The sequence below is a fragment of the Ambystoma mexicanum genome, chromosome 2p (genome assembly GCF_040938575.1).
Source record: "Ambystoma mexicanum isolate Mex_15411 chromosome 2p, UKY_AmexF1_1, whole genome shotgun sequence".
Taxonomy (NCBI): Eukaryota; Metazoa; Chordata; class Amphibia; order Caudata; family Ambystomatidae; genus Ambystoma; species Ambystoma mexicanum.
In genome coordinates this window covers 64,901,837-64,923,779 of record NC_090923.1, presented here as the reverse complement: position 1 = coordinate 64,923,779, position 21,943 = coordinate 64,901,837, and positions in this window count along the sequence as shown.

Here is a 21,943-nt window from a genome sequence, read left to right as displayed (position 1 = left end):
TTTTGCTTGTGTCCAAGAGTTGAAAACTCGGGTAAGGTGCATAGGAAATGTTTGTATGATCAATCGACTTATGGTTAAAAACACATGGCCGAACCATAGGGACAATAATATTTTATGACCAAACCATTCCTTTAATTTTTCCAATCACAATAAAGGTTCCTTGGAACGCCAGAACAGTCCTCCTTGAATTGGGTAAGATACTCTTTGGCCGTTTCACATATGATTTGTTTTAACCAATAAGAGAGCATTCTCATTCGCCTTTCATAATTTAATGAATAGGCCTGTCTTTCTAATTCAAAGACATGTCAGAGATAGAAAGATCAGTTCTTTCCTAATCCACTGCACCTGAATGGAGTGTGGGAGTCCCAACGCTGAACGCCATACTCTGCCCGCTAGCACAGATTTAATGAACCATTTTATTCCAGCTTCCGACCCATAAAAGATTTTGGTTTTCTGTGCCTCACTCACGAGCACCAGACAAAACCCCAGTATTTGTAAGGTTCATCTTATCGTTAAAGACACTTGTAATATTCAGCCTTATGCAAATAGATGGGTTGGTGTGAAATAATATGATTAGTTGTAGTAAGACATTATCAATGACTCATTCAGTAAATTGTTTCCATAATATCTCTGTCTACCCTGTCAGAGGCTGCAAAGAAATCTACAAATGCCATATAAAGCAGTGTTTTTACTCTCCCATGTGTGTGCCAAAGTAAGTGTGTTTGCTATCATGATGTTAGTCCTTATTCCTTTCGTAAATCACAAATAAAAGTTGGGGAGTATGTTTCTTTTTTTTCTCATGAATCCACCAATTTACCTCCTCTAATGAAAGATCTGCAAAGATCCTGCTGCAGATGTCCAATAAAACTGTCAGTCAGCAAGATCTTGGATCTTCTCTGTTCCCTTTATTATGGCTAGGAACTGCCAAGGCTTCCTTCCAAGTATAACCTATCACTCCCTTTGCTCTGTTTTCCCCAAACAAGATATGTAGCACCTGTGCCCACACCTCTTTATTGACTTTTAGCACGTCATTTGCTAGGCTATCAGGCCCAGGGGATTCAAATGACTTCATGGTACTAATCTTACAAATAATATCTTCATGGGAGTGTGATGCTGAAAATGCGTTTGGAGGGACAGGGCATCCTCGTCCATGTCCTGCCACATCTCTGTTGGTTTTTTCTGTGTGTTTGTCTGCACAGGAGTCCATTCTGACTCCTGGCAGTGCGGCTCCTCATATTTACCTTTTTGGTGAAGAGTACACATGGGATACCCTTAGGGTACCCATGGGTAGGGGTATGCCCTTGTACCCCTAGTGTTTGTTTTTGGGCCCCGTGTATTGCCCAAAGAGCAGGGTATGGGCTGGTGGAAGCAACATGCTGACTCGGCAGTGGCTCTAGGTAGTCTCTATTTTGGAATACAAAGGGCCTGCCATAGGAATCAATGGATTCCTAGACAAAGGAAAGATGGCCACTGATGATTGCCTTTCCCCCTTGTTTCTCAAAGTCCTGAGAAGCCCTGTCTCTGTTCCCTTCCCTTGAATGGCTGTTGAATGGCTGTTGGGTGGAAGGACCATATATGGCTCTGTGGCTGCCTCCTGCCGGACTGGCTGGAGCATACTCAGGACTGCTTGTTGTGGGTGCACCCTTGGGGTGGAGCCTGTATGAATGGAAGATGGAGTCAATATGCATTCTGTGTTGTGGGTGTGTCAGGAAAGGAAGAAGGCGATGGATATGGCAGGGGAAATGTGCACAAAATACACAGTAAACAACCTTGAATATAACAACGTGCATTCAATACCCAAGACTCGTGTATACCACTCTATGAAAAGGAATGTAGGGTAAGCACTTAGAACCTCCTTATGACTGAAAGGAAAGTCGGCAAACTCCTTACCCACTATGCTATTACAGATACTGACAGCGCTAAGCCCACGTAGAGGGCAAGCAGGGACAGAATCTGTAAGCTGACACTCTAGACGGTACTGAATAAAGAATTTGGAAACAGTACTCACAAGGACCGGAATGACCACATGAATGCCAGTACTCACGAAGACCGGAAAGACCACTTGGATGTCCGTATTCACGAGGACCGGAAAGACCACTCAAAAGTCAGTACTAACCCACAACCCTGTAAATCAAACAAGAACCCAGAAGGCAGTAAAGGCAAAGAGTGAGGATGACTAAATACCTAAACCCAAGTCAAGAGGCAAGAAGGAATAGTACAGTGTGGAAAACAAAAGATAATCACACAGGAGCTAGTTACAACAGCTTCCCACACCTAATAATAAAATAGGAAATAAATGTAAAAGTGTAAAGGAAAACATGGCATGGATCCCAATAGAAGGCGAGGATCAGGAGCAGTGAAAACGATATCAAAAGGGAAACTTTCCCACCCATCCAAGGTGAAAAGGCAGGAAACTAAACCTGTAAAGGAAAGATTAATGCAACAAGTCTTTCAGTAGCAAAGGACAATTTCTAGGAACCAGTGAACACAGGCAATTGGGCTACAGCAAAAGGAAAGCTCAGAGAAAGGCTGCCTGCAGACAGAGAAAGGGAGAAAGGGATTTCCAAAAGGCAGAAATCAATTAGGTATACAAATACGAATTCCAGGACAAGGAACAAGAAACACTAACTAGAAACTGGGCACAAAAACTAGGAACCAGGAACAAGGGACCAGTCAAGACAGGAACGCTGCAACAATGACCAGCGCTGGACTGAAGCAAACTGAGGCTTTTAAAGCTGCTTAACGAGCACACCCCTCAGGCGTGTCGCCTGCTGCACCTGCAGCCACAGGTGTTGCCTATCCTCCACCCAGCCTTGTCCTGCAAGGGAGGAGGTGAGGCAGTGAGCCAGGCATTCTGGGAAACATAGTCATTTGATTAAAGGAGCAGTAGCATGCTGGCTGCCAAAAACCTGGAATGGATCCGGAAGGGAAGTAATTTGGGAAATAAGGTTTTAGCGCTCCCAATTCATCAGGACACTGTAGCATAAGGTTCAGAGGAAATGTCCAGTAGGGAAGAAACCCCAAAACATGCCCCCAAATGGCGGGAACGGGAGCGAAGGGAGCGGGCCGTGACACTATACCCCCTCCCACGGCCGACTCCAGGCGGCCGTTACTCGCACAAAACATCTTCATTCCATGACAGGAGCGCTTTGTTTTCAGAAGTGGCACTGACGGAAACGATGACCCACGGGCAGAAGCAGAAGGACTGGAATGAATAGAATCAGGCCGCAGTCTATAAGAGCCATAGGCGGGTTTTCGGTGAGGAAGAGACTCATGGGTCGAAGAAAGGCATGAAGGACTTGCAGGACCCGAAGCAGAGTTGGAAGGTCCAGGAAGCTTAGTCACTGGAAGAGGATATACATACATCTTTGAGGAGAGAGGCAGGCTGGTGCTACATACCTTAGACAACGGTAGAAGTTCTGTTAGCCTCACTGCCGAGAGTGGACACACAGGAGGTGAGGAAACAGCAGGTTTCAGGAAATGTTTATGTTCGGAAGAGGAAGGTGGCGGCTGAGGTAGAGGTTCGGATACTCTGTCATCCATCTGGGTAAAGGTTTGTGGTTGAAAGTGACAAAGATTCGCCTGCATAAGTTCCATGCCTTGGAGGTCTGGAGATCCAATGGGTTGTACGAGGCTGGCACTCCCATTGACAGTCATGTAGCCAGTCAAGTAGCCACCTTGTTGCACGTGGGATACAACCGCAGGAACGTTTGGCAGCATACTGATAGGAGTGTTAGACACAGTACTCGGAACATCAGGCATACTAGCAGCGGGAGCAAAAACAGGCACATCTTGAACTGCAGCAGACATTCCCCTCCTTTGGCTACTAGCACCCGACTGGCGCTGCAGCTGGAGGGCCGTTCCCGTCCCTTCCCTCAGGCTCATGTGGGATCCGGCAACAAATGGGTTGTCAAGCGGTTGATCCAAACCGGACTCCAAACGCGGACCGTCCAGCCCGCTATCCTGGTCGGCTACTCGTTCGGTGACTGGGCCGTGGTGGATGGCATCCGTTTCTCTCTCGTAATACTCCAGGCAAGTCCAGCGGCCTCGCATGTAAGGCCCTCCCGAGTCGTGAGCCAGCTTGATGTTTCTGAAGAGAGAGCTGGCAGAAGTCTCAGGCTCAGATTTAGCATATTCGGGAGGCGCTGATGCTACAGTCAAGTAGTTGGGAGAATTGTTTTGTGTACAAGGCAGACATTCTGGTGATCCCCCTGAAGCATAAGAAGGGCAAGATGGACGTTCATCAGTAAATGGTTGGGATTCAGGAGGAATCTCTGGAGCAGAAGAATATGCAGCAGGATCTGACAGTGTAGACAGGTACACCTCCGATATTGGCAGCAAGGCTGAGCAGGATACAGGTCTCTCATGAACTGAAGCCAAACTAGCAGTAGGCTCTGGGACCGAAGACATGCACTTAGAATGTACTACCGGAGGCTCCATGGCTGAAGGATAATCTGCTGGATGAGTCACTGTAGCCGAAGACAAACATGCCAGAGGAAATTCTGAGGCTGAGGGCATGCAAGCTGGAGCCGTCTTGTTAGCTGAAGACAAACTTGTACTTTTTTATTGATCGAAGATACGTGTGCCAATGATGACTGCAGAGCTGTGGACAGGATTATTGAAGAGTCAATGGTAGTAGGAGGACAGTCTGAAGTCCCAGAAGTCGACAGACACACTTGTGGTTCAGGAATGGAAAGCCCATTTAAGGCAGTTGACCCCTTGGCACCAGTAACCAAAGTCTGAGCTGTATCCCTGCGGTCCCTCTCCTTAGTGGATGACACAGAGTCTCTTCCTTTGTAGAAGTCAAAATCAACCAGAGGAATCACCATAGTAAAGTCTCTGTTAATCAGGATTTCGTCAATTGACCATTCCTCTGTCTTAGCTTCTGAAAGTGGCTGATTAACAATCAACAGTTCAGGGATCGCCTGCCGGGTTTTTGGTTCAGTAATCTGTGGAATGAGTCCATCAAAACATGAATTCTGCACTGTCTTTGACTGCTCATAGTGACCGAAATTGGCAGAAGGAAGAGCGAACACAGAGGTAGCATCGTTTTCCACATCAGCTTGAATGTCTACTTCAGTCTCAGCAGCTAGATCAAGGGCAGAACCTAAGCCTACAGTTGTGACTGATTCTGTGTATGCCACCATTGTGGATTGTGTTTGGAAATCAGAAGCATGTATGTGTTCAAGCTCAGAGTTATGACAAACTGCTACACAGGAAGCCTCAGGTAAAGGAGTGGCTAGTGAATCTTCAGCTAACAGCAATTCCTGACAAACGGTAGGACAGTTGTCAGAACCTGTGCCCTGAATAAGCGCTGTGCTTGAAAAAAGACTTTCACTCCCAATAGATCTTACATATTGACAAGTATCATGATTTACAAAAGTCTCCGCACTCAGGGACTGAACAGTATTCACTTCATCAACGGATAAAGTTGGAGGTGTATTCAGAAAAGACTGTAACATCTTATTCTCCTCTTTTAAGGAAATGTATTCTTGTTTTAACTCCTCAAATTCTGCTTTTAGCATGTCCCGCATTAACTGTACATCCCTATCAGTAGGCACAGGGGAAGGCATGGTGGCATCAGGGCTGGATCCTGCCCTAGCCATCTGGAAGTGCACTGATTGTATATTGTCATCTACTGCTTGCAGGTCTTGTAATCTATACTCTCTCTTACCGACGTGGTCTGTGTTTCTTTTAAGCAGACTATTGGCATCAGACCCCTTGGCATTAGAGACCACAGTAAGAACCTGTGCAGAGGAGTAAGCTGTAGACTGAGGGCAGAAAACAGAAGATATGCAAGGAACCCCTCCATTCTTCATGCTTGAATCATGAAACTGTTCAATCTGAGGTAAAGCACAACCGGAGTCATGGGGTTCAATAACAGAGGTACTTGTGTGTATAAATTCTAGCAGTGTGTTGTTTTCCACTGCTAAGGCTTGTGCGGACATAGACTCTGGATCAAAATTAAAGACAGAGCTAGGATCAGGCAATGTAGGATGGGCCACCCAGTGGGTAAAATACTTTGCACGTAAATACCCATTCGTGTCAAGGAGTTCATTTAAGTCAGGAGCAGAGATTCGATTTTCACGGGTAATTGTAAGGGAAGCTTTCTGTATAAGCTTGTTAGAGGCCTTGCTGCTTTTCCTTCGTAATCTGGCCATGTTCAAACGGGAACAATGGCTGGTCATTCTGTCAGGAAAGGAAGAAGGCGAGGGATATGGCAGGGGAAATGTGCACAAAATACACAGTAAACAACCTTGAATATAACAACGTGCATTCAATACCCAAGACTCGTGTATACCACTCTATGAAAAGGAATGTAGGGTAAGCACTTAGAACCTCCTTATGACTGAAAGGAAAGTCGGCAAACTCCTTACTCACTATGCTATTACAGATACTGACAGCGCTAAGCCCACGTAGAGGGCAAGCAGGGACAGAATCTGTAAGCTGACACTCTAGACGGTACTGAATAAAGAATTTGGAAACAGTACTCACAAGGACCGGAATGACCACATGAATGCCAGTACTCACGAAGACCGGAAAGACCACTTGGATGTCCGTATTCACGAGGACCGGAAAGACCACTCAAAAGTCAGTACTAACCCACAACCCTGTAAATCAAACAAGAACCCAGAAGGCAGTAAAGGCAAAGAGTGAGGATGACTAAATACCTAAACCCAAGTCAAGAGGCAAGAAGGAATAGTACAGTGTGGAAAACAAAAGATAATCACACAGGAGCTAGTTACAACAGCTTCCCACACCTAATAATAAAATAGGAAATAAATGTAAAAGTGTAAAGGAAAACATGGCATGGATCCCAATAGAAGGCGAGGATCAGGAGCAGTGAAAACGATATCAAAAGGGAAACTTTCCCACCCATCCAAGGTGAAAAGGCAGGAAACTAAACCTGTAAAGGAAAGATTAATGCAACAAGTCTTTCAGTAGCAAAGGACAATTTCTAGGAACCAGTGAACACAGGCAATTGGGCTACAGCAAAAGGAAAGCTCAGAGAAAGGCTGCCTGCAGACAGAGAAAGGGAGAAAGGGATTTCCAAAAGGCAGAAATCAATTAGGCATACAAATACGAATTCCAGGACAAGGAACAAGAAACACTAACTAGAAACTGGGCACAAAAACTAGGAACCAGGAACAAGGGACCAGTCAAGACAGGAACGCTGCAACAATGACCAGCGCTGGACTGAAGCAAACTGAGGCTTTTAAAGCTGCTTAACGAGCACACCCCTCAGGCGTGTCGCCTGCTGCACCTGCAGCCACAGGTGTTGCCTATCCTCCACCCAGCCTTGTCCTGCAAGGGAGGAGGTGAGGCAGTGAGCCAGGCATTCTGGGAAGCATAGTCATTTGATTAAAGTAGCAGTAGCATGCTGGCTGCCAAAAACCTGGAATGGATCCGGAAGGGAAGTAATTTGGGAAATAAGGTTTTAGCGCTCCCAATTCATCAGGACACTGTAGCATAAGGTTCGGAGGAAATGTCCAGTAGGGAAGAAACCCCAAAACATGCCCCCAAGTGGCGGGAACGGGAGCGAAGGGAGCGGGCCGTGACAGGGTGACTGGTGATGGTTGTGTGACACAATGCCTGAGCCTGCCCTGACTGAAACCGGAATGAATGCAGTGTGGTGTTCTGAAAGGAAAGACTGCAGAGTTGCCCCATCCTGTGTTGTGGGTGTCTGGTTTTGGGTGAATGTTCTGAATGTCGATGAGCCTGATTGGGTGTTGACTGCATGAATGCACGTGTGTGTGATTGGCTGAAATCATCTTTTTTTTTCTGTTTCAAGATTTTTATTATGAGATATCAACATACAAGATATTCAATAACCATTAACAATATCCAATAACAAGTGTCAATGAATATGTAGGAAGTATTAGCAACGCTAATTAAGGAAGTACAGATGACTTACAATAATATCAGGCATGTGTAAATAGAAGGGTTTAGTTAGCTTTAAACATAGAATATTTCTTTTTTCCAAAAAGAAGGGGGGGGGTGACAGAAGAGTAACAAAATGACCGACTAGACATATAACCAACAGGACGAAACACAAACGGAGGGAGAAAAGGGGAGGGATTGCAGGGATAAATAATGATCGTATCAGATAAAAAGTCAAGAAACGGTTGCCATTTCGGATTGTGTTTGCATAGTAGAGCAGGAGAGGAAGCTACGCAATGCTCTAATCTATGAATATTGCACATATTGTTCCACCAGAAATTGTAATGAATACATTGTAGATTCTTCCAGTCGCTAGTAATAGTTTGCAGTCCAACCATGAGACACAAATCAAAGAGTTTGTTTGTATGCTTGCTGGCAACTACAGTTTGTAGGAGGGAGCTTCCAAAAATAAGAACATCAAAAGAAAAGTCTTGCTGTGCTTTAAAGATTAGTTTGATAGTGTGCCATACAAAGATCCAAAAGGGGTGAACATGTTGACATTCAACAAACATATGCTTAAAAGAGCCTGAGACTATCGAGAAACTCCAGCAAAGGTCATTAGGTAAGAGGCCCCATTTGAAGAGGGTAGCAAAGGCTACACAAGAGAAAAAATACAGGGGTTGAATTAGACTGGCTGATGAAGTAATTTCCAAGATGTAGTTCCATTGTGAAAGCCTATCAAATTGGAGATCTGACAGTGTGCAGTCGTCTTTCCAGTCATTATTTAATGGTCTAGCCACTGGAGTTGACATCAAAGATTTATAGAAGAAAGAGGCAGTACTGTTGAAAATTAGTGAATAAAATAATCTTAGTGCATCAGGTATATTAGAGTTAGGAATAAGTTGATCATACTTTTTAAACAGAGCAGCAATAATAATCAAGTACTGTTTCATGGTAGATGCAGGTAGATGATATTTGATAGCAAAGGCTCTAAAAGTAATGGGAACATTTTGGGAGAAGAATTGGTTACAGTATTTAATGTTTCTAGATGGCCATGGCTTCCACTATCGATTTGCCTTTCACCTTAATCAATCGATTGAGCTAAGTAAGAGGGGAGGTAAAGGCGGATATTTTGGCAAGAGATGGGAACATATATTTAAGAGAGTGCAGATTGGTGAATACAGGAATATTTCATAAGTTTATTCTTACTTTTAATAAGGTAAATAAGGGAATTGGGGAAACCATAGCTTTCTCCAGAAGCACCCAATTAGGAGGATAGTCCAATTCTTCTCAAATAAACCACATTTGCACTTCTTTAATAACAAAGGCCATGTGATATTTTCTAAAATCTGGAAAATAGACGCCACCTATAGAGTGAGATTTCATTAATTCACTGAGCGATATTCTACGTCTTCCCTTACCCCATAAAAATCCAAGTAGGCAAGAGTCCAGGGATTTGGAAAGGGGAAGGGAAATTGGTAACATATATAAAAGGTAAAGAATTACAGGGGCGACCATAATCTTTATGGACTCTAAACAACCCCACCATGAGAGATAAAGGGGCGACCATGATGTTACAAGTTCCTTAACTCTGGTTAGTACAGCCTCTATATTTCTTTTTCGCATATCACAGATAGAGGTGTATATATATGGATTCCAAGATATTTGAGGGCTTGGGGACACCATTTAATTCCTAGGGATAACGTATGATCTGGTAGACAATTTCTATTAAGGGGAAGGTTTTCTGATTTATCAATATTAAGCTTCTAACCAGATACTTTAGAGCCGTTAGAGATGGTTTGTAAGAGGTGCTGACCACTCAGTTCTGGATTTTTCAGGAATATAAGAATATCATCTGCATAGGCAGCTGTTTTAATATGACAGTTTTGATATAGGATTCCTAATATATTGTCATTTAGTCTATTAGTCTCTAAGAAAGGTTCAAGAGGTAAAGTAAAGAGGATTGGGGAAAGAGGGCAGCCTTGACCTGTTCCCCTGGACAGAGGGAAAAAGGAAGATAGTTGACCATTCACAAAGATTGCAGATTTAGGCATTGACTAAAGTACGCTGATCAGGATAAAAAAAAAAGGGGGGTCCAAAACCATGCCATTCCAGGGTTTTGAATAAAACATCCCCCTCAACTCTATCAAAAGCCTTTTCGGCATCTAGGGCTACTGCAGCATGGGGTCCTTTGGAGTGGTGCGTTAAATCAATAATGTTTAAGAAATGTCTAATGTTAGAAGAGGACACTCTACCTTTGAATATACAGTTTGATCTTGTTTAAGGAGATCGGGAAGAAAAGGGAGGAGTCTGTTTGCTAAAATGTTTGCATAAATCTTACAATCAGTATTAATGAGAGAAATTGGGCTTTAACTTTGAGGAAGTTCAGGGTTTTTATTGGGTTTGGGGAAAACAATCATGGCTTTGAGAAAAGATTCTTGCACCTTCCGTTACATATAAAATGGGAATAAAGGTCATTACGTTTAGGGACTAATATATTGGAAAATTGAGGCTAGAAGTCTGTAGGAAAGCCATCAGGGCTGGGAGCTTTGCCTTTTTTGAGATGTTTAATGGCTTGAAGAATTTCAGCAGAGGTAATGGGAGCATTAAGAGAGTCAAGAATTATCTGGGGGTATGTTGTGTAAAAAACCATCAAAGAGGGATTATTGGGATGACCTTCAGAGGAGTACAATTTAGAGTAAAAGTTTGAGAAAACTTGAAGAATATCCGTATCAGAGCATTTTCTGTTTCCTAGGTGATCTTGCAGGGTAACAATTCTAGACTTTTCTTTTTTGAATTTAAGGTAAGAGGCTAATGATTTGCCTGCCTTATGAAAGAGTTGGTAGATTTTTGACTTTTTTTTTTTTTAGCATATTTGCACAGGAATATTGGGTTACGATTTTATTATACTGTTTAACTTCCAGACTTCACTGTGGATGAGCCATTGCTAGCGAACTGAATTTCTAGAGGTTTCAATTGCCTGACAATAGACTTCGACTCTTGCTTAAGTTTTTTCTTTTTGTTGGCAACAAATGAGATAATATTGCTTCTTAGAACAACCTTATAGCAATCCCAGTTGTTTATAGTAGATGTATCTTGATTTTTGTTTCCGGCAAAGTAATTATCATGTTGCAGGGTAATAAAGGGTGTGAATAGGTCATTAAGTAACTAGTATTGAACAACCATCTATTTGAGGGTTTAGAGTTACTGGGAGATTGTATTTGGATATAGACTGGAGCATGATCAGAGATTATGATGGATTCTATTTGGGCTTTTAGGAGAATATTTGCCATGGAGTTGGGTATGAAAATGTAATCCAGTCTTGAAAAAGATTTCTGGGGTGTGGAATAAAAGGCAAAATTGGAATCAGTGGGGTGAAGTAAGCACCCTGCATCACTAAGGCCCAGTTCCGATACAAAATCAATTAATTGTTTATGGGATGTAGTATTGGTCAAACTGAAGCTAGATTTCCTATCTAAAAAGGTGTCTATAATTTGATGACCATCAACACATACAATAAAATTATGGAGATTTGCTTGAATCATGTGGTTTCTTAGTAGCATCCAAACATTAGGGTCAAGAGAAGTTGGGCCATAAACGCTAAGTATGGAATATTCTTTAGAAGGAATTGATAATTTGAGCAAAACCCATCTTCCCATGTCATCAGACTCATTTGAGAGTATATTACATTTGAGAGATTTATTAACTAAAGTAATGACCCCATTTCTTTTTCCATCTACAGCACTAGAGAATATCTGACCGACCCAATGTTTCTTAAGTTTGGCTGCTTCTTCATTAGAAAGCTATGATTCTTGAATGCAGACAATTGAAGTTGTCAATCTGTTTAAATGAGATACTTTTTTTCTTTTGATTGGATTATGTAATCCTTTAATGTTCCAAGAGACTATGTTAAATTGCATGAATATGGGGTAATAATTTTATAAATCATATGATATAAATGGACAATGGTAATAAAAAAATTGCAACCATTTTGGTACCAATTGAGTGAAGTGATACAGCACATTGGCATAAGGTACAGTAATGTATCCAGCATAACAGGTGAAAACAAAAAGGGAGAGAGCGACATAAGGAAGGGGATACAACAAAAGGGTATAACAAAGACTTGGGTAATAGTGAATAATCATTCAGGATTATGAATGAAAAAGTGGCCAAAATAAACCAGCCACACAAGTCCATGTTATGTTAAGATAAAAGAAAAATGCAATGAGAGGGTGGGGGAACCGGAAAAAGAGCTAGGCCTGCTGAAACCTTGCCCTGGTGGAAAAAACAGAAAATTGGACAACAAAATCTTCAAGTGACAGAAGGCGATGTATCCATGTCGTTCCTTTTCTGAGATTGGATATATCTATGTATATCCACTGAATTTTGCAATGTTGAGGTCTGTCCATTTAGAGTAACTTTGAGAGTGGCAGGATGTACAGTTCCATAGCAAGCGTTTAGTTGTCTAAGAATTGGTTGAAAGGCAAGGAGCTTGTTTTTTCTTGCTGCCGTTGCTTTGGCTACATCTTGTGTTATAAAAAATGTTTTTCCTTCCCATGTTAGATTTTTCATTAGTCTGACTTTATCCATAATATGAGTGACGTGTGTCAAGTCAAGGAGAGCTAGAATCATGGTCTTAGGTGGGTTGTTGGAACTTTGTGAGGGTCTGAGAGGGGAAATTCGGTGTGCTCTTTGGCTATTGAGTTGTACTGAGGCTGAGAGGTTAAGAACTCGAGGCAAGAACATGCATAGGAAGGCAGTAGGATTGTCCTTTTCAATCCCTTCAGGAAGACCGATCACACAAAGGTTATTTCTTCTATTCCGATTTTCAAGATTTTCAGTTTGTTGTTGTAGAGTTAATACTGTGGCTTCCAGTGAGGTGATTTTATTGCAAATGCCCTCTGCGTTCCCAACCCATCTCTCAACCTCATTCATTCTGGCTTCACAAATAGACCACTTGCTATCTAGTAGCTGGAACTTGGCATTAGTGCCTTCCATGAAAGGTTTAAGCGCTCACATTTCTAATAGTATAGTTTGCATAATTGGGTCAGTTGAATTTTCTATAGGTGGAGGAGACTCACTTTTTTGCCTTTTAATCGTCGCAGATAATGAGGGTGGTATGTCTTTGGATTGCACTTTCTTTGTTGCCATAGTGTATTGTAGGAAAGTGTTCTTTCTCTCTTCTCTTTTCACTTCCTCCCTTATTTTCTTATCTTTTTATAGTTTTCATGACCTTCCGCCTCTTCCTTTTGGTTTCACTTTCTTTCTCTGCCTTCTTGATTCCTGCACTCTCCTCTTCTACTCCTTCTTCTTTTCTCTTTGCTATATGATTTCCTTTTCCTTATAATCTTTCTTTTCTCTTCTTCCCTTTCCTTTATAACTTCCCCTCTACTATTTAAGACCCATCACCGGACTACACAATTGCTACAGTAGTGATGTGTGTGAGAAGACGTTGTGGCTGTGTATGTTACGGCTGAGGGGGGATTCAAGATTTACTTTGTGATGGGAAGATGGTACAACAAACACTTATCACTTTTCTCTTCTCTTTTCTTTTCTTTTTCTTTCTTTCTCTCCTTACTTTCTCTTTACTTTCCTCTTTCTCTTCCATTCTCCTCTTCCTCTCTCTCCTTTCCTTTTTTTCCTTTCTGTATTCTTTTTCTTCCTCCTTTTCCTTTCCTTTCCTCTTTATCCTTTTCCTTCCCTTTCTTCTTTCTTCTCCTTTTTTCCTTTCCTTTTTCCCTTTCTCTCTTCTTTAAAGAAAAGAAAATAAAGAAGCCAGCAAAATAATAACAGGACCTACATTTGCAGACTAAATCTTATAAATGATTTTCTTTTCTTTTTTAAATCTTTTCTTTCTTCCTTTCCTTCTCCTCGCCCCACCTTTTGTTTACCGTGTTGTACAGGAGGAAGGTTTCCGTGTTGAAGAGCGGGCTGCGCCCGGCATTGCCGTCGCACGGCTGACAGAAGGAATCAGCTATGCTGCGTATGGGATGACGTGGCTTTAGGGCCCAGCCTCCAGGAAGAAGACCTCGACGGAATACGACCACCAGAACCTCCAGAAACTCCCTCAACAACTGGAACCCGAGGTGGAGGGTAAGCAGCAGCCAAGAGGATCACCTTCAAGGTAAGTGTATGGATTTGGATGTTTATATTAATTTTAAAATATTCCACTGGACGGGAGCCAAACAGCTAGGCTGCCATCTCGCACAGTGCCAAGCCACGCCCCTCCAGCTGAAGTCATCTTAAGCTTGAATCCTGGGTCCAGCTGGAGGGGAAGGTCTGCGGTTGCAACTTTTCAAGTAATCCAAGGTCTGGTGTGCTGACACAAGGACTGAATTAGAGAGGACCTGTATAGGCGACCTCTTCTCGTATGGATGAGTGAACATCATGAAATGTCTGCTCTTCACCGGAGTGTCCTGGAAGCCAGTCCTGTGTGCCTGCCGTCTGTAGAGGAGATCTTCATGGGTCCAGAAGAGGAGTGCCTGGATATCTTGAAGCCAAGAAGTTCATCTGTGTCACCCAGGGTATGGAGGAGTGTTTGTGGCCTCTGGAAGCCAAGCTGCTGAGTATTGCTCAGAAGAGGGGCACTCTGGCATTTTACTGCTTGACAACCGGACCTGCCACCCAAAAGTTCCAAATCACTGAAGAATCTTTCAAAGGACACTGCTGCCACAACATCTGTCCACTTTTACACACCAGAGAAGATCCTGGGTCACTGCCTGCAGAGGAGTGCCCTCCGGTGGGTCTCCTACCCCCAAAATCTGAAGATGTCCCAAGGGTCCAGACTTGGTTAGTGTCCGCAGTCCAGTCCAGTGGTCATTTCTAGGTCACCAGATGCCACCCTGAGGTCCATGCTGTGGCTGCAGCATCAAAGAAATGAAAGGCAGTAAATTGAAAAATCCCAAACCCCGACACCTACTTCTGCTCCCGTCACCACCGAAAGTCCTCAGTGGCCACCAAGGGTCTTATATTCTTCAGCCAAGCCTTGCCGAGGTCCACAGAAAGTTTCATCTTCATAGGACATCCACAGCCGGCGTAGCAACCCAAAATCGGAATCCACCGCGACAGACATGCATTGCTGCCTTACCGACACTGCTTGGTTCCCTTCTTCTGCTCGACCCCTTCAATCCTCGAGGGGCATCATTGAATGAAACCAAGAAACTCTGTCACTTCGTCTTCACATAGAACTGTCTATATAGCTTAAGTTAAGTTACTTGTTTAGATATCTAGTACAAAGTGAGTTGTATTTATTTGTGCATATCTACTTGACTTTTTATCCTTTAATAAAAGGACTGTGTGATCACCTAACATAGTATGTGGACATTCCATTGTGGGGAGCTTGGGGGTTCACTGTACTTAAGAACCAGCCTGCATCACCCCCTTTGAGTCTCAACCTTGGTTGCTTGTCCATTGTTACCATTAGAGAACCTTGGCTGGGGTGCCCTGTGCCTCTACCCCAACTATACAGTGGGCAGAAGTGCAGATAACCCCCCGCCATTCTTTACACTGGTGGCAGAGCGGTGGCATCACTGGTTTTAGGAATCAATGTTTAACCTCGCTACTTACAAAATATCTGCACTTAAATGTTAAGTGGCATATCCTAAAGACATCACTAAAAACAATGGAGCGCATTGAAATGGTAAATTGACTAGAATGAGCTAGAAGCTCTACAGAGTGCTTTTGAAGAGAGAGGATTTGACTTTGAGGATAATTCAAGGTTTGAGCTTATAGCTGCCCTTGTGGAGTACCAGACTGATTGTGACACTCTTGATTAAGGGATGGCGGGAGGTTCTGATGGAGACCGTGCCCCTGGGGCTATTACAGAGACTACGACTTGGATTGCCACCTCTCCTGCCACTTCTATTCCCAAACCCAGCAATGCTCTTCATGGGGGATGCTCTGAAACGTGAACCTTTGAAATTGGAGCTGGAGAAGAGAAAACGTAGCCATTCAGTACAAAAAGGTGGAAACCGAAGCTGAGATGAAAAAAGGAGGAATTGGAACAACAGGTAGGATTCAAAGACAGAGACACTGAACATCAAATACTCCAGCTGAAGACGGGTAAGGTGGAGACTGCAGCTTGACCAGTTGAGAATGTCAGGTCTTCTGCTACCAAATTTATGAAATATTTGGTTGCTGTGTATTTGGAGGGTTCAGATATTCTCAATGGATAGAGGCATTTGAAATGGCTTGTGATATCCAGGATATTGACCATAAGGATTGGGCTAAGTGTTTCTTGAGTAGAGTGCCACAGAGTGGTTAAGACTGTATTATGAAGCTGAGTGTGGAAGAAGGAGGCCAGTATGAGTGTATGAAAGCTGCTTTGATTGCCAAGTGTGGCACTTACGCAATAGCTTAAAAGGTTCAGGGACGCTAGCAGCCATCCGATGAGGACGTGAGCTCGCGCTGCTCCCGCACCACTGGCTCCATCCTGCGAAATCCTGACAAAATATATCTTCGTGCGAAATCCGAAATAACCCAGCGGTGGGAGAGACTCTCCTGCACCGAATCGCGGCGCTCCGACACAAATCGGTGTACGGATTCACCGTCCAGACCGTGTGGAAGCGACACGACCCGCACCAAGTGTTGAACTCAAAATGGCCGCCATGTCCGCGCACTAATTGTCGACCGAAGGCCGGGGCACGCAAATCCGGGCCGGGCGACGGTGACATAGACCTATTGGCCGTGGTCCGATACATCCAGCGATGTGGTAAGGAGAGGTGGAGCCGGAGCAGTAGGGGCTGGTGAACGGGCCTTTCCCCCCACGGGCGAGAGACCCCCGGTCGGAGCTGCGACTCCCGCCTGCGAAGACGGAACCTCAGAGCTGCTAAGAGCGGGGCTGCTCGTGGAAAGAGCCAGAGCGGCACAGACACAGTCGGTCGCAGTGCGTCAACACCGGCTGCCCCCCTACGTTTGGGATTAGACATCGGTAGATTGTACCAACACATTGCCGGACAGAGAATGGGCAAGGAGAAACCCAGGAAAACGTCCACCCAGAGCAGGATCGAGCAATACGCGGCGATGCCAGCACCCCGCTCACCAGAGAGAACGCCGCCGGTCACCCCGGACCCCATGGATAACATTTCCCTGAAAGATATCATGAGTGCCATCACCAGCTCCAGGACTTCGATGGAGAAAAAGATGGACAGCATCGGTGCAGATGTGTCCCTATTACGGCACGACCTCCAGAAGCTGACCGCCCGAACGGTTGAGGCGGAGGCCCGAATCTCTGAAACCGAGGATGGCCTACGTGGCGTCAACAGGCAAGTGACGAACATGTTAGCACGGATAAAGACCCTGGAGGCAAGGGTGGACGATAGCGAGGGCAGATCCCGACGTAACAATGTCCGCATAATCGGCCTGCCCGAAAAGGCCGAAGGGGATTGTATGGAGCTTTTCCTGGAGGACTGGCTGATGAACATTTATGACAGAGAGGCTTTCTCTAAATTTTTTTCTATTGAACGAGCCCATCGCATTCCGACTGGCAGAGTGATACCTGGGGCCCCACCACGCCCAGTGATTGCCAGGTTTCTGAATTACAGAGACAGAGATACGGTACTCCAGCTAGCAAGATCGAAGGGCATGGTCACATTTAACGGATCCAAAATAGCCTTTTTCCCCGATTTCACCAAAGAAGTCCAGAAAGCACGCCAATCATTCGACCCGCTTAAAAGACGCTTACAATCAGCAGGCGTCAAATATGGTCTGATCTTCCCGGCCCAGCTCAAAATATTCCACGGTGGCACGTCAGTGCACTTTACCGACCCCAGAGAGGCATGGAACTGGGCCGAGCGGCACATAGAAGGGGATTGGAATGCGGAGGAGAGAAGAAGAGGCAGACGCAACAGCCCTCGACCGGAGCGCCCACCGGAGCAAGGCCAACAACAGCACCAACAGCCTGCTAATCCGCCGCAGGGAAATATTTGAACTGGGGAACAACACGGGAACAACACGGAGCACGAAACTACGATACTGGGATTTGGACTATCGAGTAAACTTGTGCCCCCTCCCCGGGCAGGTCAACGCACGGATTGCAACCAGGCCAGTGGTCGGACGGCCGCCCACCCCACGGGCAAAGTCTAACACCGAGGAAGCCCACGACAGCACCACGGACAGTTGCGTAAGCTATATGGTGCAAAGGCCACTGACTGTGGCTTAGTTTAAAGTTTATTTGTTCTGGTTCAAACTTCGGGCGACAGATACTCCAAGTTGGGTGGGAGTATAGGGAGGGGGGATAGATAACACAACCGGGGCGGTAGATGCCCCCAAGGGAACAAATGTTTGAACAGATGGGAGGAAGAATCTACTCCCGTGTTTGGAGGCTTGTTTTCAGGTTCGTTTTAAATTTTATTCATGTATGGTCCGACAACAGTACACAACCACTTTCACGCGCTTGCGCCTCACAGCGAAACACCAGCGCGTGCATCCCCACGGAATCCCACACATTCTGCTTCACAACAACCCGCTCCCCAGCCAGATGACGCACGACAGATATGATACGAGAACATTGCGTTTTCTTACGTGGAATGTCAACGGGCTGGGTAGTGGGATTAAACGCAAACTTGTCACCCAAACATTAAACAGACACGCGCCGGATGTGGTGATGCTCACGGAAACCCATCTAGCGGGTTCCACATGCAACCTATTTAAACGAGGCCACTATCGTATTGCACTACACTCAGGTTTCACCACGGGCTCCAGGGGGGTCCTCATACTGATTCACAAAAGGCTGCCATTGACTCTATCCAGTGTGTCACAGGACAGGGGGGGCAGATTCGTGCACATGACAGGATCCCTATGGAATCGAACCATAACAATAATAGCCGTGTACGCACCACCCGCGCTGCTGCCAAGTCTCATAGAGGACATAACTCCCCGGATAGCACAGGACTCCTCAGACACACTAATCCTTGGTGGCGACTTCAACGAAGTCATGAACCTGGGCATGGATCGCACACACCTAAGGGGCAGGAATCCTGAACTACACACCAAGCTAGCCTCCTTCATATCAGCACTGGGCCTGAGAGACGTGTGGCGGGACCTTCACCCGGGGGAGCGGGAATACTCTTTTCATTCGGGCGCGCACGCTTCCCTCTCCCGGTTAGACTACTTTTTCGTGCCAACCACCGAGATACATAGGGTAACTAGTGCCGCGCTACTTCCACGCGGCATTTCTGACCACTCTCCCCTACTAATGGAATTATCAACATCACGACCCATTCCCCCACCCTCATGGCGCCTCAACAATTATTATCTAGGCTTCCCAGAGCTAGTTGAGCGAATACAAGAAACCACAACCAAATACTTCGAGCTGAACGCTGGGTCAGTAGACGACCCGAGCTTATTATGGGAAGCGTACAAGCCGGTCTTGCGGGGAGAGATCATCTCCTGGATAGCGGCGCAAAAAAAGGCCCACATGCAAAAATTACACGAAGCGGAAGATCAGGTGGAACGGGCAGAAAGTGCGCATCTGGCGCGAGACCTGCCCGAAACGAACCGAGCTTTAATCCTGGCCCAAAAAAAACTGCACAATGTAGCCTTAGACAATGCCAAACAGGCACACGCCACAATGCGAGCCAGATTATATGAGACAGGCGATAAGGCGGGTAAAATGTTGGCCTGGCTGGAACGTAGGGATGAAGGGCACAAACAGGTCAGGATGATCAAACCCGACAATTCAGAACCGCTGTGGACAGACCAGGCGATCGCAGAAGGCTTCGCTAAATACTACGCAGGGCTCTATGGGTCGCCGGAAGCCCCCATTGATCTCTCTGTGCTGAACGGGATCACCCTACCCAGCCTAACGGACACACAAAGAGGGCTGCTTGAGGCAGCCATTACCGAGGAAGAGCTTGGGGCGGCCATGTCTCAACTAAATCCTGGGAAAACTCCGGGACCAAACGGCTTCCCGGTAGAGACGTGGAAGGGGGTGGAACCGAGTGCGTTAATCCCGCATCTCTTGCATATGTACACTCACTCGAGGGAGCAAGGGCAGCTTCCCCCGGACCTAAGAAGGGCCACTATAGTGGTGATCCCCAAAGCAGATAAACCACCAGAGAGGTGTAGCTCATACAGGCCCATCTCATTACTTAATACCGAGACCAAAATCCTGGCGAAAGCATTGGCAATCCGCCTGCAGAAAGTTATCTCATCACTTATACACCCTGACCAATGTGGCTTTATGCCCCAGCGGTCAACGCGTATGAATATCCACCGACTGCACACTGCGATTGAAAAATCCCCCCTATTGCGGGACCCCCTAGCCCTGCTAGCAATAGATTTTGAAAAGGCTTTCGATTCGGTACACTGGCCAGCATTGTGGGAAATAATGCGCCGAATGGGCTTCGGTGACCAGTTCCTGGGATGGGTACAACTACTATACGAATCCCCTGAAGCTGTGACCAGAGTAAATGGTTGGTCTTCGCAACCGTTCAGACTGGGCAAGGGAACACGACAGGGGTGCCCCCTGTCTGCAATGCTCTTTGCGCTGGCCATAGAGCCACTGGCAATTCTATTACGTGAATCTCGACTATGGAAGGGCTTCCGGTGGACAGAAAATTGGGAGGATAGGGTCTCGCTGTATGCGGATGATCTGCTTTTGTATCTAGCGGACCCCATAGTCTCGTGCCCAGTGGTGATTGGTATATTGAAGGATTATGAATCCTTTAGTGGGTTGAAGGTGAACTGGTCGAAGTCCACACTATTCCCAATGAGAGAGGTGGACAGCGCTGAACTACGGGACTGCCCATTTCGCATAGAAGTTGACCAATTCCGCTATCTAGGGGTACAGATAACGACGAATCTGGCCGAGTATGTTGAGAAGAATCTCCACCCGGTCACTAATCGCCTTGCGGATGACGTCAAACACTGGAACGCCCTTCCACTGACCCTATTAGGGAGAGCAGCGTTATTCAAGATGTTGGCGTTACCCAGATTCCTGTATATACTCCAAAATGCCCCGCTACACATCCCCAGACAAGAGTTTCACAGAATTGACAGGATCCTTCGGAAACTCCTGTGGAATAACGGACACCCAAGACTGGCGCTCCACATCCTGCAGCGCTCCATCTGGGAGGGAGGCATAGGATTGCCGCGTATACAGACATACTATTGGGCGAGTCAAATGGCGGTGATAAACGACCTCCTACACGGCGATTCCTCGCTACCCCACATAAAATTCGATACTCTCGATGGGACCAGCACAACCCCATTAGAATCCCTATACCGGAAAACTAACAGCAGTAGTAACAAAACAATGGCTAATCACCGAACGCTAGTCTGGGAAGAGGCACACAAGCACATACACTGGGAGGGGAGAACCACACCAGTACAGCCACTGTGGGCGAACAAAAATATCCCGGAACTGGGCAAACTTCCAAAATGGCGGAACTGGGTGGCTGCGGGAATTTCCAAAGTAGGAGATGTGTTCCGGGAGGGGAGTCCGGTGACATTTGAGAGGTTAGTGGAGGATTTTAATCTGCCCGCCACAGACCGATATCGGCATGTGCAATTGTGTCATGCTTTACAACAGCATTTACCTGCACTACGAGATATGGCGGACTGCACCCCCATAGAAAGAAACCTGGTTCTGGAGAGCATAGATGTCAAAATTACCTCAGTAATGTACAATGTCCTCACCTCGTTTGCCACGCCGGAGCTTTCAAGCCTAAAGTCTAAGTGGGAGAGGGATGTGGGAGCGATATTGCCCGAAGATTGGATAACGATCCTAATGTACCCAAGAGATACGGCCATCTCGGCCAGGCTACGCCTGGTACAACTCAAAATCCTGCATAGAATATATTACCCGCGGGTAGCGTTATACAGATGGGGCAAGACCACAGACCCAAACTGCTTGCGATGCCTTCAAAACGAGGGCACCTTCTTTCACATCATATGGGATTGCCCACACATCACGACATACTGGCAGCACTGTTGTGACACACTCAGTAAGGTTTTGGGTCGAACTGTGCTCAGAGATCCAAAGCTGATGTTGTTGGGAGTGGAGGAAGAGGGTGAAATGTCTCGCTCCGATAGACTATTATTTGCAACCTCCACGGCACTG